The sequence below is a fragment of the Neltuma alba genome, unplaced genomic scaffold (genome assembly GCF_004799145.2).
Source record: "Neltuma alba isolate B1F8T4 unplaced genomic scaffold, ASM479914v2 tig00013398_pilon, whole genome shotgun sequence".
Taxonomy (NCBI): Eukaryota; Viridiplantae; Streptophyta; class Magnoliopsida; order Fabales; family Fabaceae; genus Neltuma; species Neltuma alba.
Window position 1 is genome coordinate 315,836 of NW_021637656.1, and position 12,669 is coordinate 328,504.

Consider the following 12,669-nt stretch of genomic DNA (forward strand, 5'->3'; position numbering starts at 1 on the left):
AGGGACGCTTTCAAGGAAGTGGTCCACTATGTTTTCCTCCTGGGCCCATCCTTATTTTTTTTACTTCTTTCTTCACAATTTGAACATTCTCGGCCCACCTCCTTCAGGATTATTTTCTCCCCTATATCCATCTCCTCACACTCCTCCAACCTAGTTTGTTTCTTCTCATTTTGACTCTTTGCCCCCGGTGGTTCGTTCTAATTGGTCCTCCTTGTGTCTCTTTTGTCCTCTCCTTAGATCCCTTGTTGGGTCCTACTATCTGTAGTCTCTAATCCTCACTCTGTGTAGCTGCCTTCTTCTCTCCCTTTCTATTCTTGGATGACGGTGCACTTTTCTCTTTTCCTTCTGACATTTTCAACTTGCCCCTGCTTTCCCTCCTATTTTCTTTTCTTGCTTTCCACTCTCTCCTAGTTCTCCATTGTTAGAGATTTCACTCAGAGGCTTCCTTTTCTCCACTACTACGTGCCCATCTCTACTCTGCTCCTCCTCAATTTCCAGAACAGCATATCTCGAGGTGGTTTCCATCCTTCTGTCAAATCTCCTCTCTCTTCTGCACTTCTCTTATTCTGACGTCTTTTACAGCAGGTCTTCCCCCTCTCCTTGGATTTTGAGCTATCATCCATTCACCAAACTTTCTGGTTTCTTCTCTAGTTGTTCTATTCTCCAGTGCTTTTTGTCCTCCAGATCTCACCCCCTCCTCACTGGGTTTATTCTAGTTGACGAAGCTGCTCCTTGCTTCCTTGGACATCTGTCTGCGTCATGTCTGAATATTCCGCAATAAAAACAAATGAGGTTTAACCCCTCATATTCTATTCTGAGTTGATTGCCATCGACGGAATAAGCAGGAAGCAAGGGTGCGTTTAGGTCAACCTTGACGCACATTCTTGCAAACATAGTTCTTACTCTGGTGAGAGTCATTTCATCTACTCTGATTGCAGTTCCAATCTTTTTCCCCAGGTGGTAAAAGAATTTTTTGTCGTAATAGTCCCTCGGCAGTCCTGGCAACCTGACCCATATAGCTATTCTGTTAATGCTCTCTTTCCATGGATTAAAGTTTTTTTTTTCCATGTTTGTACAGTGAGATACTTGTTCTGCACCATCCAAGGACCTCCCTCCAGCGCATAAAAGTAGTCATCTCCATCTTGGAATGTTGTAGTCATGAATCCATTTCCAATGTAAAAAATCTCCACTTTTCCACTTTTCCCCCCCATAGTTGTTGAACTTTCCTCCTCATCTGCATGAATCCTAATTGTTCTCCTAGGAGCTTGATGATAATCGTTGTGACGACCGTTCTTTTAAAACCTATTTAAATTAAATCAAACAATTTATTTGAAAGATTAACCATGATAGAAATGAAGAAATCTTAAAATTTTAAAATTGCTATCATGGTTAAAAAAAATAAACTTATAATATGAGCAACATCGATCGTTAACTTGGGCCTTGGACTTTCAAAGTCTAGAAATATCATTCAACCATTAGCCCAAACCAAACTTATACTTTTCAACATACGAACTGATAAATTATTTTTAATATAAGTTATGAGGCCCATTAGTCAAAAGTCAACACTTTCAAAAGAGTGTCACATACAGAGTCTGAGGTGTCTCTAGCCTTCTAGTGGCCTGATCATACCAGATAATAGTAATTAAAAGTATTAATTTACAATATTAGAGTAGATGAGCCTTATGTGGCAATATATAACAAGTCAGCACATAAAACAAAAGCATGGAGGCTATACAAGCTATAACAGCACACTATGCCTCCAGAGCATTCCCTGATGGGCCACTACTTGAACTATCACCTGAAGATAGTAAAAACCATGTGGTGAGACAAACGCCTCAATAACCAACTTTCCAACTCATCATACATACTAATATGTGCTCGTGAAGTGTCAAGTGGGATAACTATTAAATCTCAATATCTATATATCAATGAAAATACAAATATGTATATTCAAATAATATCAATCATCCAAACCCTCATTATGGGGGTTAACACACAAGTTACATAAGTCTATCCCTCACTATAGGGGATTAATCTGACATATAGGCCTATTTCACACTTTGGAGGACGAATAAGTAGTGATAAATGTCCATCCCTTATTATAGGTCTATCCCACACTTTGAGGGACGAATAAAAAGCCACAAAGGTCTATCCCTTACTCTAGGGACAAAGGAAGCCATCCAATGTGCATTAATGGCGGCCTTATCATGTGATAGGATAAAGCTCAATCCAAAATCCAAACAACAACCAACCATTCACAATATAACAAAATTGTCTCAATCTTTTCTCAATATAATCCATAAGATATAAATCATATATCTTTTCCAATCTTCTCAATCACAATTCCAAAAATCCCACAAGACAATTTTTATAGTTCAAAAGGTATAATATATCTACTCGAGTTTCAAATAACACATCATTATTCTAAAATAACAAAATACTCAGAAACAACATATTAGCACATATAACAAGTAGAAAGTGGTTACCTCTCGTCAAAGCAATACTAAGGATTACCACAAGGTCAACCTTTGCTCAACCAATAATTAATCCACACAATTAATATAACCACATATTAATATAAACTAATTAATTAATTAATTAAACTTCTCTATATTAGTTAAATTTCTAATTTAATTAAATTTTTATTCTAAATTCCAACAACTCTCATAATCCAAAAATTATTAAGTATTTTAGAAATAACTTAAAATTTTCTAACAAGCCAAATTATTTATTTACCACCTCCAAATTATTTACCTTAATAAAAAGGATTTTCCACAATTTCCAAATATCAAATTATTATGTTCTAAATTTTAAAAATCTCATTTTAAGTTTAAACCTCAAAATCAAACTATCAAAAATTCAATAATACTTCAAATATTTATAAATAAATAATCTAATCAAAACTACCATATATATTTCCATAAATAATAAAATTTTTAGCTACAATAATTATTTTAAAACCTTCAATTATCCAATAAATAAAATTAAACCGATTAAAATCTCAATAATATGTCAAACAATCCAAATAAATTATTTAACGTAAATTTAATTGGTAAAAATATGGTATATCCCATAAATAACAGATTTTCAACTAAATAAATTAATTTAAATACTAAAACTAACAAGTAGATAAATCTAAACTGATTAAAATTAACAAATCATTTACTTCTAAATTTCTATAGTTATCTTTTATCAAAACTTAATACTTATATCATATATAAGTCTTAAAATTTTCTCCAATTACTATAGTAATAATGTAAATAGAAAGTTTAAAATATACAGAAAATATTCATAAAGAAAGTTTGATAAAAAGAAGTAATTTTATGTACATAAAATATCTTCAAAGCTTGTTCTTTTTTCACCGGTATGATCCTCTCTCATGCACACTCTAACTCTCTTTCTCTCTTTTCTTCTTGCGCTTGTGGGGAGGAAATGAATTGTGGGGGTAGCTGGGATTGGAGGTTGGGTTTGAAATCCTCCTCCCCCAGTAAATATGTGGGGGTGTTATAATAAGATTATAATAAAATATTATAAGCGTGTCTTGCCAAACTCTATCTCTTTCTCTCTTTTTCAGTGAAAAGTTTGAATTTTTTTAAAAAATATTATAATAAAATATTATTATTATTATATCTATATATATATTTTACATAAATCTTAAAAATTAATTTAGGATATTACAAGCGTGTCTCGCCAAACTTGCTCCATCCTTCTTCTCTCTGCCTCCGAGAATTTTATCTGTGGCCCGTTTTCTGAATCCACTACTGTGACTCCTTCACCTAGTTCTCCTTTATCACCAAACAAAAGATTCCCATCCCAAGTTTCTTCTGCCTGTTTCCTCCTTTCTCGTTCCTTTTCCTAGCTTGATTTTGTTTTCAATGCCTCTCTGTATGAAATCCCCCTGGTTGCTATATCATCTGGAGCCTCTCCTACTTCTTCCATCATCCAATCCTCCATTCGAGGTTTGAGTGACACTTCCCCAGTAAACCTTCCTTGAGTTCTTTGCATTTTCCCTTTTCCATCAGATTCTGCATTATTAACCTTTTCCTTTCCAATACCCTCGTATTCTTGTGCCTGAGTTTTCCCATTTCTGGTAATCTCGTGAGTGCTAGGTGATGATACAATGTCTCTTACCCCTTCCGTCATCCCTTCCAGAGGTCGGTTGTGAGGTTGGGTTCGAGTGTTGATAGCAATGGATAGCATGGTTCAAGTGTTCTTGTTTCCTTTTACTCTGAAAAATATGGCTACGTTTCAATGCTTGGATGCTTTGTCGTTTATACATTTACCCACCTGCAATTTGACGCCTTCGTAGCAGTCGGTAGCCAAATGTACAGCAGATTAGCTGACGGATATTTGCTGCTCATAACCTATACACTTGCCCACCAAATGCTTGTTTATATTCCTCAAAGAAGAATAGAAAGCTTACTTTGTTGCCTGGCATGATTGCTTCTTGCCATAGATATAAGATTGTTACAACTACGCAGGGATAGCTTGCGTTTTATCACCATTTAAATGAGAAAAATCCTTAATAATACTACCTCTGTCTTTAATATAAGATCTCATTTGATTTTTATTTTAGTCTTAAATATAAGACCATAATTTACTTTGTTTTTTCATATTTATGCATTTTTTTTAAAATCATTATTTTAATAATGATAATTCTAGCCAACATATTTAATTAGTAAGAATATTTTACGAAGACAACACATATTTATTATAAATAATTAACATAACTTATTTAATTAATTTACTCAAATTAATGAATTAGTTCTTATATTTATAATCAAGATAATATTTTGCTTCAGCAGCAAGATGACCGAAGGCCCCTCTTACAATGCTGAAAAAACCAGCTCGCCTTGTGCTTTAATGGAGAAAGCTCTTGTGCCAAAACCAAAAAAAAATGGACGGACGTTTGTGTGCTGTTGGGTTGGGGTGTTGGTTGGTCCAGTTTTAACGTACCAGAGGAGAATTGCATCCCAAAATATTCTAGAATGAAACTCTAAAAACATTTTAGGATAATAGATGTATCTTAACCCTAATAATAATAGTTCCGGTGAAAAAAATTATAGACACTAATAATTTTCAGCGTTAATTGTTAAATATGTTAAATGGGCTAAAGCCGGCCCATAAATTGATAGGCTTTTATGGATTATGGATTTCAAAGGTAGTATTAGGCTCAAGCCTATGGGCTCATCAGTTCGACCCGAACTCCACCAAGACAACTGGAACGATCGTCGAGGACGGAGCCCGCGAGTTCGAGCTTCGATCTGCTGGCGTCGCGGCCAACGAATTTGGGCTTGGCTTCGCGCTTCTTTTCTGCTTGTCGGAAGCTCTAAAATACGCACAGCAATCCTTTCCGGGTTCAGATCCTCTCAGCGCCTTTTACGTTTTACCCCAGCGTCCCTCAGTATCTTAAATCTTATCCGTTCAGGTGATCCAAGCGCTCACAGTGCACCAACTATTAGAAATGAACCGACGCCTTAAAGTCTTCTTTCGCCCTGCATTCCTCAACCTCCCGCTCTCCGGTTCCGGTTGTTCTTCCTCAATCTCTCGCTCTCGCCTCTATTCCCCATTGCTTAACATCCCTCCTCCTTCTATGCAGGGCCTCTGCTGTATGAGCAATGGGAAAGCCAACTCCTAACTCCCACAAAGAACCTCAATCAACTCCAACCTTAAACTTATAATCACCACCACGTCGGCCACATCATATATATCCAGGCAAAGTCTATTAAGAACAACCAAAACAAGCATAGAACAACTCAAATAAACGACTGGAATCAAGTAATTAACGGTAGATCTTGAAAGTGAATTTGAATGTGTATATTACAGGTTTGAGGGCAATGAATGGATGGTCATTAAACATCTTCGATTACACTATTTCTTAGTGATTGCTTCTATTTCATATGTTGTTAGAGAGCTTGATTCATTTTGTTAGCAGACTTGTATTTCCACTCGTTGGAAACTCTGCGACTCCTCTCGAAGTTATTATTTGTTGTTTACTCACTGGGTGATTGGTATGTATTTTGAGCCTCAACTTGGACATTGATGTTGTGATTTCGTGACAGATTTTTTTATTTTTATTGAACATGGCATTTTGCACCTGAGCTTTAGGATTTTGATTGAGATTTGGTTCCTCTGTCTTTAAAATCTCGCGTTCTGAGAGCGTTCTTTTGTCTATTTTAATATAGAGCACTTTAGCAGTGGCTGTTGGTTTCCCGCGGGAAAATATCTATCTCAAGTGTTTTACGGTCTAAAATATTATTTCTCAAATATTGTACTCAAAAGAGTTGAAACACCCGCTGGCAAGTTATGAAATGGAGGCTCTTTTCTTGGACGCCTCTTATCTGTTCGAGATAATTCGCGTGGGAAAGAACATGGTAGCTATTGATAAAAATTAAGGAGTGATTTTGTTGTCAATCAGGGGTTTCCCGCGGGAAAATATCTATCTCAAGTGTTTTACGCTCTTTCTTTGCATATTGAGATATTCGTTAGTAGCATAACTCCTATAGCATGCTACATGATTCTTTTTCTGGGTTGCCCCTTCTTTGTTTGACATAAAGTCCCATTATTGTCTGTTAGGAGTCTTGCCGTTGTGATTATTTGTCAGATATAGTAAGTTTTGATGTTTGAATGGAAGCATCATTGTTAAAAAGGATTAAGACTGACCACTGTACTGGGCAATCAATGACATTTCTAGCGATTGCCTGCCATTGTCTTGCCTGTCGTAGAATATTATCACTGTCAGAAATGTAATCTTAAAATATAAACCGGGAATTTTCCAAGGCAGGTGATAAATAAGTCCTTATTGCATGACGAGCAGAAAGGACTGGAATCTCTAGTCATAGCATACTATGTTAGATTTTTGTTTTTAATTGTTTCTTGACTGGAAAGGCAAGTAAAAGTTTGAAGGAAACTACTTTGGGAAACATGGGTTGAGATTGCTCCACAAACTGCCTGTTACAATTTACAAAATACAAACAATCCGAAAGACAATCCTCCGACCACTACAGTGCCCTCTGAGTGGATACTATGTCAGTCCTGAACATTGATATTAGAGCAGCTTATTTTTTTAATAATGTTTTTTGGAGAGATAGTAATAGTGGTAAAATGTTTTCTGGGGTTAACTTAATTTTGAGATTAAAGGGTGTGTTGTCCTTAGGTTAAGCATGGAATAACTTGAGTACAGCTACCTATATTAATCTATATGTTCTCGAGGGCTATTGCTATCTTAAATTGCTAAATGTTATCATGCGCAAAAAAAATGCTATTCACACTAGTTTTATGCTAGTCACCTCAAAATAGCTTCTTCTCTGTCTTGTATTGTTTATGAGGATACTTTTAGACTGTCCTGTTGGTGCATATTCATTATTCTACCCAATTTTGTCTGCTGTAAGTTATGATTATGTTGAATAAGATGTCTTTCTTCTTAGCTTGTCTGGGTCTCAAGTTTGCCTGCTTGTCTCTTGTCTGATATCTGTGAACATCTTATGGGGAAGCTTTGATTATGGAAAACCAGGTGGGATGAAAAACCTTCCCCCAAAAGTTATTGCATTTCATAATATTTAATGGGTAACTGAGGCATCCTGCACTACCTTGGTTTCCATAAATTATGTCTACTTAATTTGTGCAAATCTGCAGACCTGATTTTATTTTTTCCAATAAGATTGAAAGTTGGTACACACACTCACTCACTCACTCACTTGCTCACCCTGTGACCCTGGGCTACTTTTGGGTTAAATATTTTTCATCCTTCCTTGCAATGCACAGATATTGAAGAAGGAAAAGTTTTGTTTGAGGTTGCATATTTCTATTAGATTGTGCTATTTCCATACATGCAGTGGGTTCTGGCTTGCTAAAAATTCAATCTGAGATGGTGATTCCCTCTGTATTGCCAGCAACATGTTCAGGTTTCTTCCAACTCTTCGATTTTGCACATGAATGCTTGATTTTGCTTTTATTTGACATTTTTCTTTTATGTTTTATAGTTTTCCTTCATCAAGATATTCCGTTTTTATCAAAGGTTCCGGCACACTGTGCTACCAGAGTTGATCACCACAGAGCTCTTCCTTCACAATCTAGAACAGTAATGATGTCTTGTCTCTCTTCCTCTTCCTAACTTCCTCATTCACATTGTGGCTCTTTCATTGTGATTTTAAGGGGCAATATCATTTAAGAGTATAACGTTTTGTGTGAGCAGATTCATAGAGCAAAGATAAAATATTTTCTCAGAAGCCATATGGCACCAAGCTAGTGGTGTCTGCTGCAAAGAATGATCAATTAACATTTGGTGATGACTTCCCTCAGGGGCCTTTTTGGCTGAGTCTCATCGCAGACGTGATATGGTATTGTTTGACCTCTAAGTTAATCATGAGACTGCAGCGTAAATAAAATGATGTTTTTATCAATATCTAATGGAGTTTCCTAATTCTGTTTCTATGCAATAGAAAACTAGTTATATTCACCCAGTAACTGCGTGTTCAATCTCAGGGGAGTAATCTTTATTTGCATTTTTGGTTGAGCAACCGAGCCAGTTGAAGTACATAGAATGGCCGAGCTTTAGTAATACGGTATGTCTCATAAGTTTATAGTTCGGAAAAGTATGTTTACTCCTCAGAATTAAGGTCTAACTACTATCTTAATATATTAGATCAATTTCAAGTGTGACGGGAAAAAAAAAATCCCTTGGAAAAAGTACAAAACACCCATTTAAAGCTTTTTTGTTTTCATCTTGTTAGAAAGAATATGAAGTGTATTTTTTCCCCCCTAATGTTAGATGCACAGAAATATATTTAGGTTTTGATATAGGGGTTAGAATGTATTTTCCCCTTTATCGTCACACGTCATATTATAGATCTGAGTCTTCTTGCGATCCTGCTACTTTCGTGGAAATTCCCACGTCACAGCCACAGTTTGCCTTGCCTTCTGAGAGTTTGTTGATTGAAGATTTTTGAATTGTGGGACTCTGCAGGTAAGGACTGCTACTCTGACTCTTGTCCTTGCTGCACTGCTTATTGTGGCACTCGCATCAGTTGATTCTGCTCTCTGCTACATGTTGGCCTTGGTTCTTCGAAAAGCCTCATAATTGATATCGTAAGACAAATTTTACATGTGCTCTGTAAATGTTACTTGCAATTTCGAAGTAGAGTAACTAAGTATGCCCAAATTTGCTTGTTTGACTTTAATGTTGAGACTTTAGCATGTGATGCTTGTAGAATTGCACCTAGAAGATATCTATATTAGCATTAATGGTACTGAAAAAATTCAACATCTGTCACATGATAGGTCTGAAATTGAACTAATAGGTGTCCTTTCTTGGTGAAAAAAATATTAACTGTACAGGAGTATAAACTCTACAAAATTTTCTGATCTGCCTACTTAAACCTTGATCTGACCAAACATACATCATCAAGAGGGATGCTCTAAAAGGTACTCTTCTCTTTTGAAGTTATCATTATTATTAGGCGTTGTACTGATAGTGGACCATGTCCATCTATAGTATTGATCGGCCCTTAAGACTAGGCCAACCCAAAAGGCATAAACTAACAAATCCTTCTCAAGCCCAACACCTATGACCTAACATTATAAAAATCCATGATTGAAGAAGCTAGTTTAGAAAGTCATTCAAGTGTGTTTATATGCCAAAAAAGAAAAGAAAAGGTCTTTACGCGTGCCCCCTTCAATTTGGATCCAACAATACCTTGGGTTCGGATTAGTCATAGATTGGAAGACTTGCAACCAAGCGAGATATAAATAATCTAAACAATTTAGATTAAATAAAAAAGTTTTTTTGGTTGCTTAAAAAGTAGCATAGAATCAATTCTATAAAAAGTTTTTGTGGAGGGGAAAAAGGGGAGGAATTATTCCCCGTTTAACATCCTACTTAGTTCGATGTCAGAGTATCTTTTGTGCAAAATTAATAGGAGTACTCGTAATGCTTGATGGAAAGAATCTCTGTTTACGAAGTATGAGCAAATGAGAAAGACAAGGAACACCCACGTCTAATGAGAATGTGTACAGCTGGGACAGCATGGCTCCATGTATTTTGGCCAATCAAAGTTATTGTTCTGCCTTCCCCAAACTTGTCCCCACTTTACCTCTTCTCTTTATATCTTCCTAACTAACTCCATACTCCAGATCCAGTTCTGTTTATAAGGTGGAGAGGAGATTTTTTTGGCTCAAGTTGTCTAATTCTTATTATTGTGTGGATTGTTATTTTTTGAAAAGGGTAAGTATTAAATGGGTGTAAATTTGAAAAATTGTTAAATTTTATGATAGAGTTAATGAGGTATCATGCTTTTCTTAATTTTAATGAAGCATTGAAATGACTTATAAATAGAATAAAAGGAAGTACATTGAAGACAGATTTAGTTTAATGGTGCTATGCTGGCCTTTCATGGTGCAGATTATGAGTTTGATCCTGACTTGCCCACTTAAGAAAAATCATATCAGTAAATTTGGATTTTAAATATTCATATTCTATATTAGAAATATTTAAAAGTAGTAGTGACTGTTAAAAACTTAATCATCTAAGTTGTATCCGGTACTTCGTTTTTGAAAATTCTCAATCCTCTTACTCCATTCTCAATCCTGCTTAAGACATTTTTGAAGTATTTGTTTTATCGTATCTAATCAGCGTCACTGGGCATACTATAGTGAGCTTGACGCCTCTGCGATTTCACGATGTTTTAAAAACCTACCATTTTCTCGTAACATTGTTATGCAAAATGACATTTATAAACTATACTGGTCATGAGTACTAAATGGAATTGCCTCTCCAAGGGGTTTTAACATTTTTGGATCACTATGTATGGCCTTTTGTCGTGTGGATACGTTTAGCGATCAAAATCTAGTTCTCAGAAAGACAAACAAACAAACAAAAGTGATTTCTTTCCCTCCCACTTTTAAAAAAGAAAAGGAACAAAGAACAAAAAAAGAACAAGGATAATAATAAGCCCCAGATTGATGGACTCTTTCTCTTTCTTTCTTATCTACTAAGGAATAAAAAACTATCTCATGGAATTCAATTTTGAGTGACCATTTTGTTATCGTTTTCCAAGTTTTATGAACATTTTTCTCTTAGCTAGCCATAATGTGCCTCCCTCTCCTTCCTATGCTCTTCAAATGTGTTGTACTAGCTATGAGTTCCCATTTTCAACATTATATTTTAACACATTTTCAATGAGAGTTGTATAACAACATGTTAATTTCTCACAATGTGTAGTGAACTAAGATTTAAATTGCCGTGCTCGGTCATATTTTGGACAGAATTATCTCCAACAATAGAATATATATGCATTAAAAAAAAAGCATTCATGGATATCATTTAATGCGTATAGATTTCATTTACTTTTATTTACCTAGCACATGTATATAATAGAGGGAGAAAAAAGAATGCATTGCATCAAAAATCTATTTCTTTTAATCTTTTTTTTTTCAATTTCATTTCTTTGAAATTCTTTCAACGTAACAAATGGTGCTAAGAGATATTTCTTTGCCCTTTTCATGATGCACAAATTTTGTACATGCCTGCAAAAAACATCTTTTTAAAATAATTTGTCTTCTTGGGTTGAAGTGGTATATACAAGCTTTTCGAGCTTGACAAATTAGGTTAGAGCCTAACTCACTATGTCCAAAAATAGACCTACCTTTGACAATTTCTTCTAAATCATAAATTTCATTTTAAGATATAAATGCAGAATAAACAATTTTTTTGCTTTAAATTATCAAGGATCCAAATGGATATAAATTGCTATTAAAGTCAGCATTATTAATCTTTAAAAAATTTCCATAAAAATGTTTACATTTTATTCTTTAAAATAGATAAATCGTGCAATTCAAAGAAGCTAGCATCAATTAATTGATACCAACCTTAACATCTCATGTGAAGACTTCGGTTTTAAAGAGGGAAAAAGAAAAAAAGCAAGAAAGAAGGACTTAGATTCTTAGGTCCAATATATAAAGTAAGAAAAAATTATGATAAATATAATATCTGTATCTATTATATAATGCAGGCTTGAATCTTGAAGATATAAAAGATCATATGGGATGAGCTACTTTTTTTTTGTTTCGACCTTATGTTGTTTAACTATCATTTGATAATATTGGATGTGAAATAGACACATTAAAAAATGGTACCTCTCGTCTTCAAGAGACGTTATTTTAATTTTTAAATCTCCTAAAATAATAAATCTTATAAAATTATATAGTCGTAATTTTGTTGTACTTATCTATCAAGACAATCAATCATGCCATGAAATGTGTGGCATTTGTCCCACGGTGGTGTAGATTCTCATTCAAACGTGCAATTACATCCAAAAAAGAAATTTCTCTTTATGGTCCCCAGTCACTGTGGATTTGACATTTTCATTGTTTTCATACAAATTACAATTCAAACAGCCCTACAATTATTAATCAAGTGCCAATTTGACCCCTTAAGAATCATCACCTTATAATTATTTTTTTTCTTTGTTCATCTCAAGGCAAAAACCATAACCTGTTCACAGCCAAAACAAATTATTAGAATATGAGGTGCTAAGGCCGTCCTTCCTTAAGCGAATGTAACTCTTTTATCCATACACATATACATATGTATATATAATTTTTTTCGGCGAGTGCAACTCTTCTTTCAGTTGTATACACTATATTTTTAATTATATGCAAATGTCTTTCATT